This window comes from Astyanax mexicanus, chromosome 1 (assembly GCF_023375975.1).
Source record: "Astyanax mexicanus isolate ESR-SI-001 chromosome 1, AstMex3_surface, whole genome shotgun sequence".
Classification (NCBI taxonomy): Eukaryota; Metazoa; Chordata; class Actinopteri; order Characiformes; family Acestrorhamphidae; genus Astyanax; species Astyanax mexicanus.
In genome coordinates this window covers 133,468,290-133,490,711 of record NC_064408.1, presented here as the reverse complement: position 1 = coordinate 133,490,711, position 22,422 = coordinate 133,468,290, and the positions used below count along the sequence as shown (strand labels likewise).

Sequence of the window (22,422 nt, the reverse complement as noted above, 5' to 3'; positions counted from 1 at the left end):
AGAGTAGATTTAGTGCAGGGTGTAGGGAGTGATGTGGGACGGATCTGTAAACTCTGATGTGTGAAGAGCACTTATAACTATGCGTTATAACAAGAGGACGATGTAAACGTGAGGAAAACTAGGTGTCTTTTCTCTAAACATTGCATTCGGGTTCGGGGCTCATTAAAAATCGTTCAGCCCAGGACAGATGTTGCTCCTGGTGAACGGACTTGTACAAGGTCCTGAAGGAAGCTTTCAGAGATGTGTTTGAATTAAGCAACAGAAAATGTGCATTGAATTAAAAATGACTCATTACTTATAGTTGTAATGTGTAACGTGAGGAACAAAGGTGAATATAATGGAGTAAAAGATTTCTAACATCACAAATGTACTCAAGTAAAAGTGTTAAAAAATATAATGTAATTAAGTAAACGTAGCGTGTTACTACCAACCAACCAATCAATTATTCTCTGTCAGCAAATTTCTTTAAAAACACTTTTCTTTACATGTTTTGGACAAAATGTGCAACAGTGGACCTGGAAGAAGCGCTAGAGAAAACTTAAATCATGTTACCTTATGATTTCCAATATTTGTTCATTAGTATTTCTTTATTTTATCTAAATATAAGAAACTATATAAGACATTAGTTAAAAAATGGATGATCTTGTCCAAGAAAGAAAGAGAAAGGAAAGAAAATGGGGGAGGAGCATCTGCTACATCACCTTTTTGATCTGGATCGTCCTCCAACACTTGTGGATCACCTTCCATCCTGTAGGACTGCTCCTGTAGAAGGAGAGTAGATTCAGGTTTAGTGGAGGATTTCTGGTAAAGATGTAGAAGTTCCTGGATTTCTGAAGGAGGACAGAACCCATGTTTTAATGTTATTAGAAACATCTACAAAACACCAACCGCTCCTTCTTTAAGAAGCTTTACTGGATCAGTGATGGTCAGGAGTGAAGTGGGAGTTTGAGGAGAATTAGGTCAAACAAACAACATAAAGAAACACAAAGAAATCAGACAACACAGTAATTTACATTACATTTCTATAAAATAATTCTCCAGTTTAGGATAATATTAACTGTACATATTGAAACTGTAGCAGAGGAGTGTTAAAAGTAAAGATCAGAAAGTTCATATTAAAAGACATTGTTCATGTATCCTGTAGAATCCAGAGAGAAAGAGTAAAAATAAAGAGTGTAATTAAATGAAATGATCTTACCTGCTGTGAGCAGAGCTGTATCAGTCCATGAGCTTTTAGTCCTCAGCTTCTAAACTCCTGTACTTTTAGATCTGGAACAGAGGATAGAATTTAGCTTTTAGATCATTCTGATCATAAACTTTCCATATAAAACTTCTTCAGCTTTTAAAGATAAGCTTCAGTGCAGACCCGGACTCCAATACCCAGAATGCACCACATTAAGACATCACCCATTCAGTCCCTCATATGACACATCACATGACACCTCCCCGACCACAATCACCTGAATACTGACTTGAATATTGACCTGTTTCACACACTATACATACCCCTGCACTTCACACACATACATTATGATATATATATATAATTTATTTGAAAACAGTGTCCAGCCCATAGAGTGTACTTTTTCTTTTATTTGTGCTACTTATAAATTATTTGGTGCATCAAATACATTTAAACATAATTTGCAAAGAGAACTTCTCTAAACCTTAAACCTTTTTTAAATATAACATATATAAAGTTAGTAAAATACACAGAGAGACATGTTTATTAATTAAAATGCTCTTTTATGGATAATTGTAAAACTTACAGAGCTAAAAACTACTAGATGAAACCAACTCATCACACACACCAAACCTCGATTACTAGTTAGTAAGAGTCATAACTCAACATTACAAAAGTAAATACAACAATATGTCAGAACTGCAGCACGGAGGATGCGAAACCAAAACTCAAAACAAGATACAAGAACAGACTACTAGAATTACCACTGAAAAAACCAACACTACAGAAAACAAGACCACACAACCTAACACTAAAACACAGGGGCTTTAAATACACAAATGGAGAACAGGAAACAGCTGAGACTGCTGATGAGGGGGCGGAGCTAAAACTGAACATGCAGAGACATGGGGGGTCATGTGCTCTGACCACAAACAATGGAGAGGAAAACCTGGAAGATGACAAAGGGACAGGACAAGGACATGACACAATAACTGCAGCAGAAAGCTTCAGAGAGAGACAGCAATGCATGCTGGGATAGAAATCTGCCCACTGCTGTTTATAAGATTTTAATAAACTTTTATATATGATCAAGTATATATTCCAAACCTTTGTATGAATTCCACATATATTACAATATGAAAATAAATCCTAAAACTTATTTATAATATATGTACCGATACACATTTTTATAACACACACTACACACACATTACACACACACTACACACATTACACACTGTGCACACATTACACACATTACACACACTACACACACTACACACACATTACACACACACTACACACATTACACACACATTACACACACACACACACTACACACATTACAGACACATTACACACACAAACTACACACACTACACACACATTACACACACACTACACACATTACAGACACATTACACACACACACACTACACACATTACACTACACACACATTACACACTACACACACACACACATTACACTACACACACATTACACACACATTACACACACTACATACACATTACAGACACATTACACTCAATTTACAAACACTACATACACACTACACACACATTACACACACTACACTCACATTACACACACTACACACACTACACACATTACACACACTACACTCACATTACACACACTACACACACTACACACATTACATACACATTACACACACATTACACACACTACATACACACACATTACACACATTACACACACTACACACATTACAGACACATTACACACACTACATACACACTACACACATTACACACACTACATACACACTACACACACATTACACACACTACACACATTACAGACACATTACATACTACACACACATTACACACACCTTACACTCACATTACACACACGTTACACACACTACACACACACTACACACACATTACACACACACACACTGTACACACATTACACACACTACACACACATTACACACACTACACACACATTACACACACTACATACACACTACAGACACATTACAAACACACTACACACATTACACACTGCGCACACATTACACACATTACACACACACTGTACACACATTACACCCAGTACACACACATTACACACACTACACACACACTACACACATTACAGACAAATTACACACACTACACACACATTACACACATTACACACACATTACACACATTACACACACTGTACACACATTACACACACTACACACACTACACACATTACACACACTACACTCACATTACACACACTACACACACATTACACACATTACACACACACTACACACACATTACACACACTACACACACACTACACACACTACACACATTACAGACACATTACACACACTACACACACATTACACACACTACATACACACTACACACACATTACAAACACACTACACACATTACACACTGCGCACACATTACACAAATTACACACACACTGTACACACATTACACACACTACACACATTACAGACAAATTACACACACTACACACACATTACACACACATTACACACATTACACACACACACTGTACACACATTACACACACTACACACACACACTACACACACTACACACATTACAGACACATTACACACACTACACTCACATTACACACTACACACACATTACACACATTACACACACACACTACACACATTACACACTGCGCACACATTACACAAATTACACACACTACATACACATTACACACACATTACACTCACATTACACACACGTTACACACATTACACACACCACACACACACACTACACACACTACATACACACTACACACACATTACACACACACTGTGCACACATTACACACACTAAACACACACATTACACACACTACATACACACTACACACACATTACACACACTACACACACATTACACACACACTGTACATACATTACACACACTACACACATTACAGACACATTACACACACTACACACACATTACACACACTGTACACACATTACACACACACTACACACATTACACACTGCGTACACATTACACACATTACACACACTGTACACACATTACACACACTACACACACATTACACACACACTACACACATTACAGACACATTACACACATTACACACACATTACACACTGCGCACACATTACACACATTACACACACACTATACACACATTACACCCAGTACACACACATTACAGACAAATTACACACACTACACACACATTACACACACACTACACACATTACACACACTACACACACACATTACACACACACACTACACTACACACATTACACACTGCGTACACATTACACACATTACACACACTGTACACACATTACACACACTACACACACATTACACACACACTACACACATTACAGACACATTACACACATTACACACACATTACACACTGCACACACATTACACACACACTGTACACACATTACACCCAGTACACACACATTACAGACAAATTACACACACTACACACACATTACACACATTACACACACTACACACACATTACACACACACACTACACTACACACATTACAGACACATTACACACACTACACACACATTACAGACACATTACACACACTACACACACATTACACACACACTACACACATTACACACATTACACACACATTACACACACTACACACATTACAGACACATTACACACACATTACACACACTACACACATAACACACTGCGTACACATTACACACATTACACACACACTGTACACACATTACATACACTACACACACATTACACACACATTACACACATTACAGACACATTACACACTACACACACATTACACACACACTACACACATTACACACTGCGCACACATTACACACACACTGTACACACATTACACACACTAGACACACATTACACACACTGTACACACATTACACCCAGTACACACACATCACACACACACACTACACACATTACAGACAAATTACACACACTACACACACATTACACACACACTACACACATTACACACACTGCGCACACATTACACACATTACACACACACTGTACACACATTACACACACTAGACACACATTACACACACTAGACACACATTACACACTGCGCACACATTACACACATTACACACTGCGCACACATTACACACATTACACACACACACTGTACACACATTACACACACTACACACACATAACACACACTACACACATTACACACTACACTCACATTACACACACTACACACATTACACACACACACTCACTACACTACACACATTACAGACACATTACACACACATTACACACACTACACACACATTACACACACTGCGCACACATTACACACACTGCACACACATTACACACACTACACACACATTACACACACTACACACACATTACACACATAACACACATTACACACTACGCACACATTATACACGCTTTACACACTACACACGCTTTACACACTACATACATTACACACATTACACACATATTACCCACGCTTTACACACACACACTACACACATTACCCACGCTTTACACATTACACACACACACACACATCACACTCACTACACACATTACACAAACACTACACATTACACATGCTTTACACACACACATTACACAAGCTTTACACACTACACACAAATTACATGCTTTACACACACTACACACATTACACACACACATTACCCACGCTTAACACACTACACACATTACACAAGCTTTACACACTACACACACATTACACACACTACACACATTACACACACTTTACACGTTACATACACACACATTACACACACTACACACATCACACACAAACTGCACACATTACACAAACACCACACATTGCACACACATTACACACACTACACACATTACACACACTACACACATTACACAAACACTCATTCCATACACTACACACACATTACACAAACACTACACACACATTACACACACTACACACATTCCATACACTACACACACTACACACATAATACACAGTACACACACATTAAACACAATACACACTAGTGTGTGTGTGTGTACTGTGTGTATGTGAGTGTGTAGTGTGTGTAGGTAGCATATGTGAGTGTGTAGTGTGTGTGTATGTGAGTTTGTAGTGTATATAGGTGAGTGTGTAGTGTGTGTATGTGAGTGTGTAGTGTGTGTAGGTAGTATATGTGAGTGTGTAGTTGAGGGTAGAGGCTTGTAGACGTTTCTACACATTTTCTCCAGAGTGAAGAGTCTGAAACTGGTGTTAAAGAAAAACTATTTGCCCCCCACAGATTTCTTTTGGTTTTCCTTTTATGTCATAACAATATTTTTTCAATTATCAAACAAACTTTAATATCAGACAAACCTGAGTAAATATAAAAAGCACTTTCTGAATGATAATTTTATTTACTAAAAGAAAAAAAAAATCAAACCAATCTAGCCCTGTGTAAAAAAGAATTTTCCCCTAAATCTAATAACTAGGTTGTTCCACGGCAACAACTGCAATCAAGCTTTACTGATAACTGATAACGAGTCTTTCTCATCACTGTGGAGGAATTTAGTTCCATTCTTCTTTACAAAACTGTTTTAATCATGATAAGATCATCCACAGCATCTCAATCAGACTTTAACTAGATCCTCCAAACCTGCATTTAGATTATTAATCCATTCAGAAGTGAACTTGTTGTTCTGTGTGCTTTGGGTCATTATCCTGCTGCAGAACCCAAGTTACTCCTGAGCTTTAGGTCACTAAGCCACTGCATTAATTCAGATGAACGATGATTGGTTAAAAGAACTGGAAGGAAGAAAATCAGTGGGAGCAGTTCTTTTAGATCTAAGTGCTGCGTTTGATGTGTTGAATCACGATTTGCTATTAAAAAAACTAGCCTGTTATGGGATAAATCCAACTGTAATAGCATGGTTTAAAAGTTATCTTTCGGATAGGAGTCAGAGGGTTTACTACAATGGAAGTTTGTCTGAGAGTAAAAATGTAAATCTGGGAGTACCACAAGGAAGATGTCTTGGGCCATTATTATTTTCGATATACATAAATGACTTGCCTTTAGTATTGAATTTTTGTTATGAGCATTTAACTGTGACGTGTGATTTATATTTATGTGTGAGATGTTAGCTGGACCTCAGGAAGAATAGCTGCTGTAGCAATAGCAGCTAATGAGGATCCAAATAAAACAATAAAACAACAATAAATAAAACTAAGGAACAGATGGCCGGATATTCTCCTTCAGGATTTTCTGGTAAACCAGTACTGGAATCAACAGAGGAACTGAAGCTTTTAAACTCTATATTTGCACTAATGTTTATACGGGTTCTGATTCTACTGGTTCTGTCATTCCCTCTTTAATCTCCCATCATATCTAACTGGTACACTCTCACTTTTATATTGCACTATTGTCTTTTGTCTCTTGTCTCATATACTGTATGTCTATATGACCTTGTTTAGTGTTTATTTCATTCTTATATCATTTATAATTTGATTTAGTTGAATTTTAGTAAACTATCACTTTATGTTTTTTGGCTGTTACTTTGGGTAGGAGAGTAACAGAAGTATAATACTCTGGATTTCCTGTACATGTACTGTATTAACAATAAAACTAAAGCTACTTGACTACACGTGATGTGCATGTTCTCTAATTGTGTGTATTTCCGATACTCTGTAAGGACTGGGAGAAATCATTTTACAGGTTCCAACACTTTCATTACTGTATTTGAGTATTGTTGCTCTAGTGATGTGTAGTTAAAGGATTCATCAAAATTTCAGACACTGAAACATTTCAGCCAAAACTAAAAGTTTTCCACCTAAACCCATAAAGCACTTCCTTCTTTTAATGTGAAATGTAAATAAAGAGATTGATAAAAAATCGAGCAAATTAAAAGCTAAACACAGCTTCCTCTAAAACAGGGATTCTTTTACAACATGAAAAAACTCCTGAAAATCTGCTGCATTTCTGTCTAGTAAAATTCAAATGTATGAGCTTCAACAAGATTACAAAATTAAACTCAAAATGAAAATATTTTATAAGAATAAAACTATTTAAAGATAAATATTGATCCTACCTTTCTATTTCCCGTGTTGTAACGCAGTGTCTCTTTCTAAGAGTATGTCTGAGGTGTGATCAGATTACAGGAAGTGTCACATGAGCTGGTTAGACTGCTTTCAGATTGGTTAGTCAGATTTTAGAATGTTTTCAGGTGTGTCTTCATATGATCACAAAACAACACAGCATAGTCTCCATCTAGTGGCCAGTTATCAGAGAAATCTAGATATAAATTATCTACAATGTTTTTAAAAAGTTCCTGAAAAGATCGACAGTAATGTTCCAGAAACATCCTGAAAACGTGTAACATAATAATGATTTACATCACAATATAAACCATTAACCCAGAGTAAAAACTAACAAAAACTAATATTATAACTAATATAATCTAAAATAACTTTCTTAATACCTAAATACAATAAATAAATACAATAAAATAAAAAACATGATAAAAAAACTGATACTTTTAGTTTGATTTCACATTGATAAACAATATTTAATGAAAGTGTCATTAAGCCTTTTACAAACAAAACAATTAAGCATTTATTTAAATAGAATTTAATACACTGCTCGAAAAAATGAAGGGAACAGTAAAATAACACATCCTAGATCTCAATTAACAAAATGTTCCAGTTGAAAATCTTTATTTATTACATAGTGGAATGTGTTGAGAACAAAGTAACACAAAAATGAGTTAAAATGAGTTAAAATGAGTTAAAATGAGGCTCAGCAGTGGGTGTGGCCTCCATGTGCCTGTATGACCTCCCTACTAGGGGTGTGCCCTATCGTATCGTACGTGATAATATCACCAACATTTTTGAATATGGTGAACGATATTTTACCCTGAAATATGGAGCCATATCACCCACCCCTAATTATCACATCAGGGTTCTACTTTTTTACTGTTTTTAGTAAAAGAAATAAAATCACACTGTTCTCCTTTCTAATTCTATATCTACTGGAGACAGATTATATCTGTATGGAGATATTTGGAGTGCATTATGAGGATCATGACATTCTGGATCATTGACTTCTGTTACAAATCTGGTAGAATTCTTGTGTTTTTTAATATCTCAGTTAGGGGTGTGTCATCATATATCATATCGTACGCAATAATAAAACTTCATTTTTATTTTGTTGCAGTAGTGTTTTCTTGATTTTTTTTAATTCAGTGTTTTGTCATATCGTCAAGAGTATCGTTATCTTCAAAATACCATGAAATATCATGATATTATTTTAGGATCATATCGCCCACCCCTACTCCCTACAACACCTGGGCCGCTCCTGATGAGGAAGCAGATGTTCTCCTGAAGAATCTCCTCCCAGACCTGGATTAAAGCGTCAGTAACTGCTGGACAGTCTGTGCTGCAGTGTGGAGTTGGTGGATGATGTTCCAGATGTGGGGAACGGGGGGGAACGGGGGGTCAGTCCAGAGCTTCAATGCCTTCATCATGCAGGAACTGCTGACACACTTCAGCCACATGAGGTCCTGCACTGTCCTGCATCAGGAGGAACCCAGGACCCACTGCACCAGCATACGGCACTCAGGCTACATCTGGAGAGCACATGGAGGTCTGTACTGCCCTCCAAAGAAATGCCTCCCCACACCATTACTGACCCACTGCAAACCGGTCATGCTGGAGGATGTAGCAGCAGCAGCAGCAGAACGTTCTCCACGGCGTCTCCAGACTCTCTCACGTCTGTCACGTGTGCTCAGTGTGAACCTGCTCTCATCCGTGAAGATCACAGGGCATTAATGGTGAATCTGCCCATCTTTGTGTTCTCTGGAAAATGCCGAGCGTCCTGCACGGTGTTGGGCTGTGAGCACAAGCCCCATCTGTGGACGTCGGGACCTAACTCCACCCTCATGGAGTCTGTTTCTGACAGTTTGAGCAGAAACATGGATATTAGTGTCCTGCTGGAGGTCGTTTTGCAGGACTCTTGCACTGCTCGTCCTGTTCCTCCTTGCACAAAGGAGGAGCGAGCGGCCCTTCTGCTGTTGCCCTACTACAGCCTCGTCCACGTCTCCTGGTGTACTGTCCTGTCTCCTGGTGTACTGTCCTGTCTCCTGGTGTACTGGCCTGTTTCCTGGTGTACTGGCCTGTTTCCTGGTGTACTGGCCTGTCTCCTGGTGTACTGCCTGTCTCCTGGTGTACTGGCCTGTCTCCTGGTGTACTGGCCTGTCTCCTGGTGTACTGGACTGTCTCCTGGTGTACTGCCTGTCTCCTGATGTACTGGGCTGTCTCCTGATGTACTGGGCTGTCTCCTGGTGTACTGGCCTGTCTCCTGGTGTACTGTCCTGTCTCCTGATGTACTGTCCTGTCTCCTGGTGTATTGGCATGTCTCCTGGTGTACTGTCCTGTCTCCTGGTGTACTGTCCTGTCTCCTGGTGTACTGTCCTGTCTCCTGATGTACTGGACTGTCTCCTGATGTACTGCCTGTCTCCTGGTGTACTGCCTGTCTCCTGGTGTACTGGCCTGTCTGCTGGTGTACTGGCCTGTCTCCTGGTGTACTGGCCTGTCTCCTGGTGTACTGCCGGTCTCCTGGTGTACTGGCCTGTCTCCTGATGTACTGGCTGTCTCCTGATGTACTGGCCTGTCTCCTGGTGTACTGGCCTGTCTCCTGGTGCACTGCCTGTCTCCTGGTGTACTGGCCTGTCTCCTGGTGTACTGCCTGTCTGCTGGTGTACTGGCCTGTATCCTGGTGTACTGGCCTGTCTCCTGGTGTACTGGCCTGTCTCCTGGTGTGGTGCCTGTCTGCTGGTGTACTGGCCTGTATCCTGGTGTACTGGCCTGTCTCCTGGTGTACTGGCCTGTCTCCTGGTGTACTGCCTGTCTCCTGGTGTACTGGTCTGTCTCCTGGTGTACTGGCCTGTCTCCTGGTGTACTGGCCTGTCTCCTGGTGTACTGCCTGTCTCCTGGTGTACTGCCTGTCTCCTGATGTACTGGCCTGTCTCCTGATGTACTGGCCTGTCTCCTGGTGTACTGGCCTGTCTCCTGGTGTACTGGCCTGTCTCCTGGTGTACTGTCCTGTCTCCTGGTGTACTGCCTGTCTCCTGGTGTATTGGCCTGTCTCCTGGTGTACTGGACTGTCTCCTGGTGTACTGCCTGTCTCCTGGTGTACTGCCTGTCTCCTGGTGTACTGGCGCTGTTGATTTGGAGGAATGGTGTAAAGCCGGATAGGATTCATTTGTTCACGTTTGCACTCGTTTCTCTCTGTTTCTTCGGGTCGGCGACTTTTTACTTCTGTTGTACTTTAGTACTGTTTGGACTTTAAAGCGTAAAAAACAGCCAGAATATGTTTAAATGCTCATTAAAAACATACAATGACTACATTTCACTCTGTTTTCCGCTCTGAGTTCAGCTGATCTAGTGGATTGCCATTCCGTTTATATAATTATTATTCTGTTCAGACTTCAGTAAGTAAGGTTTATTGTGATTGTCTAGTCTAACCACACCCACTAAATTGGGTAAATACATGTGTAATGTTTGAAATATTTGTTTCTAATATAAATAAACATCATTACATGGCACAGCAGTTAGTCTGTGGTATTATTTTATATGAACTTTGCTACTAAAATGACACCTTAAAAAATGTTTCCCGCTTTATTGAGGTTCTAGAGCATGTACTACTTTTGCAGTACTAATGTGTCTTATTTTTTATCGTTTTTATACGTACAGTTTTTACAGCAGAAAACAGAGTTAAACTGGAGTGGATTTAATGTACAGGGTCATCTAAAAAAATGATATCTTTGAAAAGTTACTTAATTTCAGTAATTCAGTTAAAAATATGAAACTCATATCTTATATAAATGTATTAAACACAGAGTGATCTATTTTAAGCGTTTATTTATTTTATGGTTGATGATTATGAAGCTTACAGCCAACGAAACCCAAAAATCTGTGGATCAGAAAATTAGAATATTATATAATTGGTACTTTCTGCAGTGTGGGCAGTGTGCCAAGTCCTGCTGGAAAATGAAATCTGCATCTCTATAAAAGTTGTTATCAGCAGAGGGAAGCTGTAAGATATGAAGTGCTGTAAGATTTTGTGGGAAAATAAAACTGCTCCTACTTTAGACTTGATAATAAAACACAGTGGATGAACAGCAGCAGATGACAGACATGACTCTCCAAACCATCACTGATCATCAGTACATTTTACATTTCATTTAAAGGAAATGAAGGGAGTAGAGTCTGGAGGAAGAGTGGAGAGACACACAGTCCAAACTGCTCGAGGTCTAGTGTGAAGTTTCCACCAATCAGTGATGGTTTGGAGAGTCATGTCATCTGCTGGTTAGGGGTGGGCGATATGGCTCTAAAATAATATCACGATATTTCAGGGTATTTTTGCGATAACGATATACTTGGCGATATAGGAAAACAGAAAAAATATTAATTAATTTCAGAAATAAAGTATAAGAGTATAACAGCATAATCATAAAGTGTCAAAATAAATAATATAGCATAAAATAATATAATGCAGCAACAAAATATTGCAATATTGCAGAATATTTAGTGCATGCATATAAACTGCAAACTAAAACAATTATACAATAAATACACCTAAAGCTTCACAGTAAATAACAGACTACTTTAAGACAGAACATCTCTATTATCACGATATGGATTTTTGATATCACAATATTTTTGTGTCATGATATATTGTATACGATATAATATTGCCCACCCCTACTGCTGGTGTTGATCCACTGTGTTTTATTATCAAGTCTAAAGTCAGTGCAGTGTTTTTGTTCCACTTCATGCAACAATAAATAAAATAAACACTTATAGTAGATCACTCTGTGTTTAATATATCTATATAATATATGAGTTTCACATTTTGAACTGAATTACTGAAATAAAGTAACTTTTCAAAGATATTCTAATTTTTTGAGATGGCCCTGTACAGTAATGATGCTAATAAACTATATCCCTGTTACCATTTCACGAAGTAACTTTAAAACTTTACACTGAAAACACAGGGGGAACATATTTAACCAGAGTCTGGGAAAAGTGGTTCCCCTATTGTTTAATAAAGCCATGTTGTGACAAGTCTGAAAATAATGTCTTTACTCCAAACATTGCTTGTAATTTTTTTTTATTTTTTCAACAGACTTCAGTTAAATGTTACCTTGTGTTTTCAGTGTAAAAGTGGTGCAGATAGTTTTAAAGTGTCTGGGTGAAATGGTAAAAGACTATGGTTTATTAGCATCATTACTGTACATTACATCCACTACAGCTTCTTTAAAAAGAAAATGATTAAAATAAAAGCTTTTTTGTTGTTTTTTGTTTATTATGGGGGGGCGCCATAGTAAACAAAACTTTAATTCTTAAAAAAAAACATTTAATCTACACAGATTTCTCTCCTGAAAACTGTTTATTTGGGTGAGTAAAGCACTTCTGTTTATTTACAGTAAGCTTAGATTTACACATCTGTGACTGAAACGGCCGATAATGCAGACTTTACAGCGCAGCTACAAACAGAGCAGCAATGGAACTATCCGCATCACAGCAGTGCCAATATGACACGTTATAGCACTTCTCTCAGAGCCAATAGAAATAGAGCACATCACGCCCCTCGTGGGGAAAACATTCTGCTCAGTTTTAATAGAAGTGAATGAGAATTTGGGGGTCAGCGAATTTTTAAACATATTTAATATAAAAAGTAAAAAGCAGCTTATTTTCATATCCATCCTCCTGAATAAAGGATCAGATATTTATATAATCTAAATATGATTGGACTCCCTCAGTGTCCGATTTCTGCTACAAAATCAGTGTGGAATAATGAGCTAGAGAGTGAAGAGCCAGAATCACTTATTTAAACTGGTACCATCATTACCTCACCCAGATACCAGACAGAATAAACCAGTTACCTAATGTTTAGTAACACTAGACAGATGGTCATAATGTTTTAGCTTAATTTTATAAGTGCATTTATATAAGATGTAGTTCATCCCAAGGACACTAGATGGAGACAGTGCACCTTTCTCTATTTTACCTAGAAGAGTTTACAAATCTATAATTCTTATTATTTCAGCTTTATTATCACACTGTGTAAAGTTGAAATAAATAGTTATTTATTATTTATTATTAAAACATTATTTTTACTGATTGATACAAAAGGTAAAATTTACACTATTCTTAATTTCTATTAAACATCTACCAAAAGTAGATTATATCTCAATACAAAAAGTGTGTTAATTGTGCAGAAAGTTTATTATTATGGTAAAGTTTAAAATATATAATATATGCATTTTATAAATATAAGTATATAGTTGAGGTACTGATCTTACTCTGGGAAACTCTTGTTCTAATCGAAGCTCAGTCTGAACTCAGTTTTATCAGTTAAAGCACAGCTGATAGATGATATAGAAAAAGAAAATCATACTTAAATAATTAAAATGTGAATTAAATGTGTTTCAGTTGATCTGATCGTGGTTTAATTTGATAGTAGATCCAGTTTAGTGGGAGTTTAGTTGTGGGTCAGGTGAACTGGTGCTTGTGTTACCAGAGTAAACAGGGTTAATTTAACACACAGCTGCTGCACAGTGTTCACTATATGAAGTATCAGGCTGCTGGATTACAGTGAATAAAATACTTTTATTACACTTTATTAAGCTCCTCAGATTTACTCTGATTTTCCTCTAAATATAATTTTTACATGAATGCTTTGATGTGTGATTTAATAATTGTACTATGTGAATATGAGACAACATTAATTCAGACTGATAGATTGAGGAAAATGCTGATAGTGGTACTAATAATATGGAAGAGTGCAGCTGTACTGGAGCATATAGCGAGTTATTACGTATTTTATTCAGAGAGATAATAACAGTTTTAATAAGATAAAGTCTAATAAAATATAGATCTGAACATTGTGATCACTAATATTCTCTTTATAAGCTCTGAAGGTGTTTTTGTGATTAATAGTAGAAAGACTTTCAACCAAGACTGGCTGATTAACTACATCTGTGGTTTTATTTATTTACTTTTGATAAATTATTTATTTACATTATCGTTTTAAGATTTATATATGTAACAAACACCACACTGATAGTGTAAATGTGAAAAAAATATATAACTTACTGTGGATGATGCGTTCATTCTTGATGTTAAATGCTGCAATCTGAGGGAGAAAACACATTTAACTAATCAATAACTCATAAAGACTCATAAATCAGTTTTATCTATTATACAGCACTAAAGCATAGTTATCTTCATCAACTTGAACAATATCATGGTATTAAATATAAGTATTTTTATGTCAATACCTGCATGTAATAGTTTAAATGAGATGATAATTATATCATTATTTATTATTAAAAATATCTGCCTATTATTTGTGACTGAGACACAAAAGAATAATTTGATTAAAAGAAAAAGTCAGTGTTTAATGTTTGAGGTAAATTAAAGGATATTACAGTTTGGTTCTCTTTAAATGTATCAGATTCTTACTCTTGCCCAAGAACTGACTGTTCACTCGCTGCCTAATATAACTATCCACCGCTCAACAGGAGTAAAGGTAATTTATTATTTAAAGTTATTCACATCACCTAACAGTGGTTTTAATGTTATGGCCGACTCTAATACAAATGTGTGTTATTTGTTGCACATAAAACAACACTTTCCTCAGCTGTATATTGCATTTTTCTAACATAAAACAAAAATATTGAAATAACTACTTAATTCAGAGCATGAGCAATTTCAGTAACAGACTTACTGTAAATTACTGTATCAGTAAAATAAAACATACATATTCTGCAGATAAATAAATGATGGGAAGGAGCCTGTCCATGAAGAGAACCATCAATAACAGTGTTTACTGTTCACTGAAAACCAGCAGTAGAATAACAGTATTTTATTATTTAATTAGTTTAAACACTATTACATCAGAATTTACCATAAAATATAATCAGCAGGAAGGTTTAAGGAGTTTCCAGCGTAAACCCTCTGGAATCTCCGGCTGATGGAGGAGAAATATTAGTTTAAAAATCTGTTAAACTGGCTCTTAAACTGAGGTAAAATTGGAGGATAACTTACTGTACTGTACTTTACTGGGGTAAATTAATTAAAATGACAGATAACAGTGAGAAGAACAGTGAGAATAGTGGTAATTACTTTAATCTAAACACTTAAAACTCTTCTTATTCAGGTACAGCAGCTAATAAATGCTCTTTCTCCTCAGAAACTTCAGCAGCGTTTAGCTACAGCCAGTAATTTACCCGCTTCTGAACTTAAACTGCGCCTAAAACCAGCATTTAATTAGTCTAGATTAGTCTAAACTTCTTTAATCTCATCAACTTACCCATAAATTATTAGTGTTTCCTCCGTTTATTAAACAGTTTAAGAGAAACGGGGCTAATTCACTGCTAACTCTGTTAGCTGCTAACAGGCTAATGTGACAGGAATCTGACAGGAGAGCGTCTCGCGCCGAATCACAGCGCGCATAAAGAGCGCGTGAGGGCAGCGCTAATATAAACTACTGCTTTAAAACCACTGAAACTCACATAAAATTACCTAAAATCACCTGAACTCACCCAAATACTCACATGAAATCACCTGAACTCACCTGTCTCGCTGCTTCTAGAAACACCCAGGAGGAGTACTGATCTACAAACGCTGAAATAACCGAGTTATTAATGATCAAACTCGCTGATCCTTCCGCCGGGAAATGTAGTGCACTGATTTAAGTGCAATATTAAATCCAAAACCTGTAATCTGTGTGTTAGTGCCAGAATTATACCCTTTAATTATTTAGCTAAAGTAAATTGGTTTACAAAATATGTTTTTATTAAATAGAAAAATAAATGATATTATTGTGGTTATATAAAAGAACCCAACACGACAATTATCATATATAGCCATTAATAATGGACTTGTAATGCACTAAGACACGATTACAGGTTTTGGATTTTGTATTGCAACGAAAACATAAAAATATTAAGGATTTCAGAAGAAATGATAATATTATATACTATTTAATTTCATTTATTTGAGATGTATTTTTATTTTAAAAAAGACACGTAAAATAATGTTTAATTTATCCATATAAGCAAACTATGTCTATTAGGATTTTTTTGTATTTTAAAAGATAAATAAATTAATCAATTAAGTTTAAAAATTACTACTGATACTACTCACTACTACGAATATTAGCTTCAACAACAAACATATTACTACTAATGCACTAATATTAAACATGTTTAATAATCCTTTATTAATTGAATGCATGTAATCGTTTCTGATTCTGAGAGCTGATATGCCACAGATGACTAATTGGTCCAGCGGTCTAAAGCGCTGCCACTATTAGCAGGAGGCAAGGGCGTAGGAGCAGGTTTGATATTGGGGGGGACACATTTGCCAATATGAACCCAAGCCCACCCTATAGTTTCTTAGAACAACATCTGTGGAAATTACTTTTAATCACAAATAATATTTTTTTTTCTGTATTTTGTTTTTTATTAGTTAACAAGGTGATTTTACAACCTAAACATGTTACTTCACATTACATTTACTGTTGTAAGAAAAAAATATGCATATACATATACATATGACAAAAATGATCAGTTATCACCTAATATTTAAAATAATATAACAGATTTGGTTATTATTATTATTATTATTATTATTATTATTATTATTATTATTATTATTATTATTATAATCATGTATTGGCATGTCAATTCTGTTGTATATTTACATTTTCTCCACTCTTTAAAAAAAATCCTACGCTTTTATTTTTCTATTAAGAGCTCTTCTAAAGATTGGTGTCCTTTTATGTAAAAGAATGTAACTTTACGTTTCATAAAGATTTTAATTATAAACGTCAGGACATGTGGCCTTACTGTGAACCCTGTTCTTACATATTCTACTGAATATTAACACTGTTCTACATATTCTAGAGCTTTCTCTGCTTTAAAGACATTTAATAAAGTAAGTGGTGGTATGATGTGTTTAATGCACTGCTGGATATACATGATTAAACTCAGTAAACTCAGTAAATGACTGTTTATTAGCTGATCAGCTGGATCAGGTGGAAAACACAATTTTGGGGCAGAGATCAGGGTTAAGAAACTGCTTTAAACGACAAACATAAAGTAATGTACTAAATCCTGACTATCCGCTACATCTGGCTTCTAGTTAACTAGTTAACTAAATGAATTTTTGTTCATTATTGCTCACAGTAAATCCTGTAATCCTAAATTAATAAAGACAGTTTAAAAATGAAACAGTAATTAGCTGATCAGGTACAGGGCAAGTTGAACATTACATATAGTTTATTTTTTCTTTAACGTTGACTTCCAATCTATCTAATTCCAAAGTTAAGCTAACTCACTCACACAGCTGCAGTTTATTAATCACAGTGGGTTTAAACTGTGTGCTGATTTAGAGTGTTGTATTTTTAACCAGCTATCAGAAACATCATCACAGTTTATGTGGTTAGCCTATCTTACCTTTCTTTTAGAAAAATCCCCGTATATCCAGATCTTAATCAGCTGAAGCTGCTGCAGCCCGATCCCGCTGCTAAATCTCACAGCGAGGGGGCGGGGCTTCCCCCACTAGCACACCGCGGGCCGCAAAACCAGCAAGCTGATTGGCTGTTTGTGCTGAGAGGCGGGACTTAATACCTGAACCGGCTCCGTGATTGGTCCGGTCTGTCTCCTCATTAATAGTACAGCTGATCTGAGCGAAACAATATAATTTTTTGGGGGGACAAATCCACCTGTTTCCAATATTGGGTGGGACATGTCCCACCCATCCCCCCCCAGTTCCTACGCCAATGGCAGGAGGTTGCAGGTTTGAACCCCAGCTCATGCAGCTTTGCCATCAAGCTGTCGGCGCTCAGAGGGAGCACAATTGGCCCTGCGCCTTCTGGGTGGGTACAGTAGATGGCGCTCTCTCCAGCATCACTCCTAGGATGATGTCTGCACCACAGGGCGTCTGTGAGCTGATGTATCGGAATTGAGTCGGTGCACTTTCCTCCGAGAGCTTCACTCTCCTGGTGTGTTGGGGCATCACTAGTGATAGGGGGAGTAATTGGCCATGTAATTTGGGGAGAAAATGCAAACATAAGAAATAAAATTATAAAAAAAAAAAAATCATACACAGAAAATTCACTGTGACTACCTGATCACTCATGCCAAATTCTCAAACACTAGAGGTCCCAAGCCTACGTTAGCCACAGACCTGCTCACAAATCTTCTTGCTTTAGTCGAACTTCTGATTAAACTTTTGGGACTTCAGTTTCACACTTTTCCTGCAAAACTGCCCCAAACTCCAGCCTAAACCCTTTGAGTTCATTCCTTTCCTTCTCATTCCAGACCAAGGAAATGGGAAATACTAGCAAAATTACAGAAGATACAGCCAATCAGCTTCTGTTCCAATACTTTTTAATATTATAACAATCTGATCTTCTGTCTGATTAGAGCAAGTTAACAAGTTGAGTAATACGGTTAATGTTTGAAAGTGAAATATATTTATATTTATATATGATTTAATGTATATTATTTTTGTAGGTATGTGACTATAAATATTTTACATTTTAAATGTTTGTTCTAGGAATCAGGTCATAAAACATTTGAATAGATATATTATAGTTTGAACAGAGCTGTAGATGTAAAAACACAGTTTTTAAAGGATCTAGTTTTATATCCAACACTAATCCAGCACACCTACTGTAGCTCCATTCAATACATGAGATTAAAAACACACATTCACACACTGTCCTGTAGAGATGATCTCAGGATGTACTGAGAGACTTTATGAGTTAAAGTAAGAAACTGATAAAGTACTGTAAGGAACTTTACACAGACTTTGGGGTTTAATATATTCACTCTTTTTATTGTCTTATTTTTGCTACATCTTTTTCCTTTCTGACCTGTTCCTGCTGTGACACTAGCTATATGTTTCCCACTGTGGGATTAAACAGATGATCTGATCTTACAGTATTTTTTACAACTGTTTACACACATTTTCCAAGCTCTGTGTCTATTTTTCAAAACTCTATACACAAAACCCACAATTGCTCACACAAAATGCCTCAAATCTCCAGCAAAATGACACACAACATTCAACATGTCATCAACACATCTCAAAAGCAAGCACTGACCTCACACTGCCAACACCTTTATCATAATATGACATTTTGGATTCATGGTGTGCACACTGTTGATCAAAACCTAAAGCTCTTCTTTCATTCAGGGATTCTATGTTTATTTCCATACATAAGTGCAGAGAGAATGTGAAATACTCACAACACACACAAACAGTTTTCAAACCCAAAATATTTATTTTTTCCAAATCAATGTTCGGATTATGGCTGTCACCGTGAATCGGACCCGCAGTCCAGCCTCTCTCATGGTCAACCCATGATTGATCACATGATCAACCAATGTAGCCCTAATCTCATCTGAGACAGCTCTCCTTGCTTCCCTTCTTTGCCTTTGTCCTCTTCCCTGTCCAACTCGTCCTCTTCCTCCCCTTCCAACTCCTCCTCCTCGAACCCGAACTCCTCGTGGACGTCCTCTGCCTCTACCAACTCTCCCGGCTCTCACTTTGTTTCATTCATGGTTCAAAACAGACATCTTGACATTTAACCTATTTATAGATGTCAAGTTTCTGGTGTTTTGCTTTGATTTTCCCTCAGTTATGCTCCAACTTGAAAGAGCCCAGTCACGCAAGGAACAACTCGAAGGTGTCTTTGATTGGTTTGATTTTATTGATGAAAGGTATCAGCCAGGCAGATAGTTAGGTTGATAACCAGTAGCGTTTGACCGGTGAACTGAAGGATTTTCTTGTTTTCTTTAGTTTGTCTTTTTCCAAGCTTTTGCTCCAAACAAACATTTGCTTCTTTGTCCCCTGCAGCATGTGTTGATCTGAGGGTAAAGATGGCCGCCTTACAGGAAATCCCTCAGACCTGACAGGAAGTCCATCAGAGTGCAGTGGTGTGGTTGTTTCAAAGCTTGTCTGCCCCCTGCAGGTCCGGATGGAGACTTGTTGATTGTTGTTTTGAATGTGGATGAAGATGTTTGGTTATTTTAGTGTTTTGACAGTTGGCGTGACACCTCCCACTTGACCTCTCAGTTTTGGAACCTAGAGAGGTCACAAGAGTTGTGGATGGTCAGGGTTTGTCTTCTTTTTCCTTGGTGGGTGGTTATTTTTGTTTTTCGATGGGTAGTAGGACAACGAGCCGTCGTACATCTCTGTGCAGAATTGTAGAGGGAATTTTAGTTGAAAGGTTCTTTGTTGACCTTTGGTCAGATTTCATGGTTGAGACTGGGTAGCTGGGGAAGGTTCGGACATGAACATCTCGGACAACACCCTTCTTGTCAGGGTTGACACTGACGACTCTGGCAAGTTTGTACTGACTTCTCAATGCATTTTGGTCAGCAAGCCAGACAATGTCTCCTGTGGCTACATTTCTGTGTGTTGTGTGCCACTTGCTCCTGATGAATAGATTGGGCCCCGCCAACTGACTCCACTTCCTCCAGAACCGGTCAACTTCTGTTTGGATTGCTCTTAGCCTTTTGTAGGGGTAGCCATCAAAGTCAAAGCTTCCGAGGTCTCCTCTGGGTCCTGTTCTCCCGAGCAGTAGAGAATTTGGGCTGATGTATTCTATACAACCCTCTCGACTTTGAGTTCTGGCATCTATGGGTCCCTCGTTGGCGAGGTTTGCAGCCATGTAGAGGAAGGTTTGGAACTCACTCCAGGTAAAGCATCCATCTCCTCCCAGGTTGTGTAGAGCGCGTTTCACTGTTCGCACAGCAGCCTCCGCAGCTCCATTTCTGTGAGGGGAATCAGCGGGGTGAAGTTTCCAGCTCCATTCTGTCCCATGCTTGGAGGCTTCATTTTCAACCTCTGATGATTGTAGCTGGTCCAGAAAGGCGTACAGCTGATTGAGGGCAGGTCTGGCACCTACAAAGTTTTTTCCAGGATCTGACCACAGCTTCTTTGGATGTCCTCTTAGTGCTGTGAATCTTTTGTAGGCCAGCAGGAAACTTTCAGAAGACTGACCACTTACGACATCTGTGTGCAGAGCTCGGGATGCCATACAGCAGAAGACTAACCCCCATACCTTGAGCCTTGATTTCTTCT

General features: G+C 37.6%; 1 protein-coding gene across 1 annotated transcript in view; it reads right to left on the bottom strand.

Moving 5' to 3' along the window:
* The window catches only part of LOC111190621 (NACHT, LRR and PYD domains-containing protein 12-like), a 407,924-nt gene that overhangs the window by 55,883 nt on the left and 329,619 nt on the right, over positions 1-22,422 (bottom strand). The gene's annotated exons all lie outside the window — the stretch shown is intronic.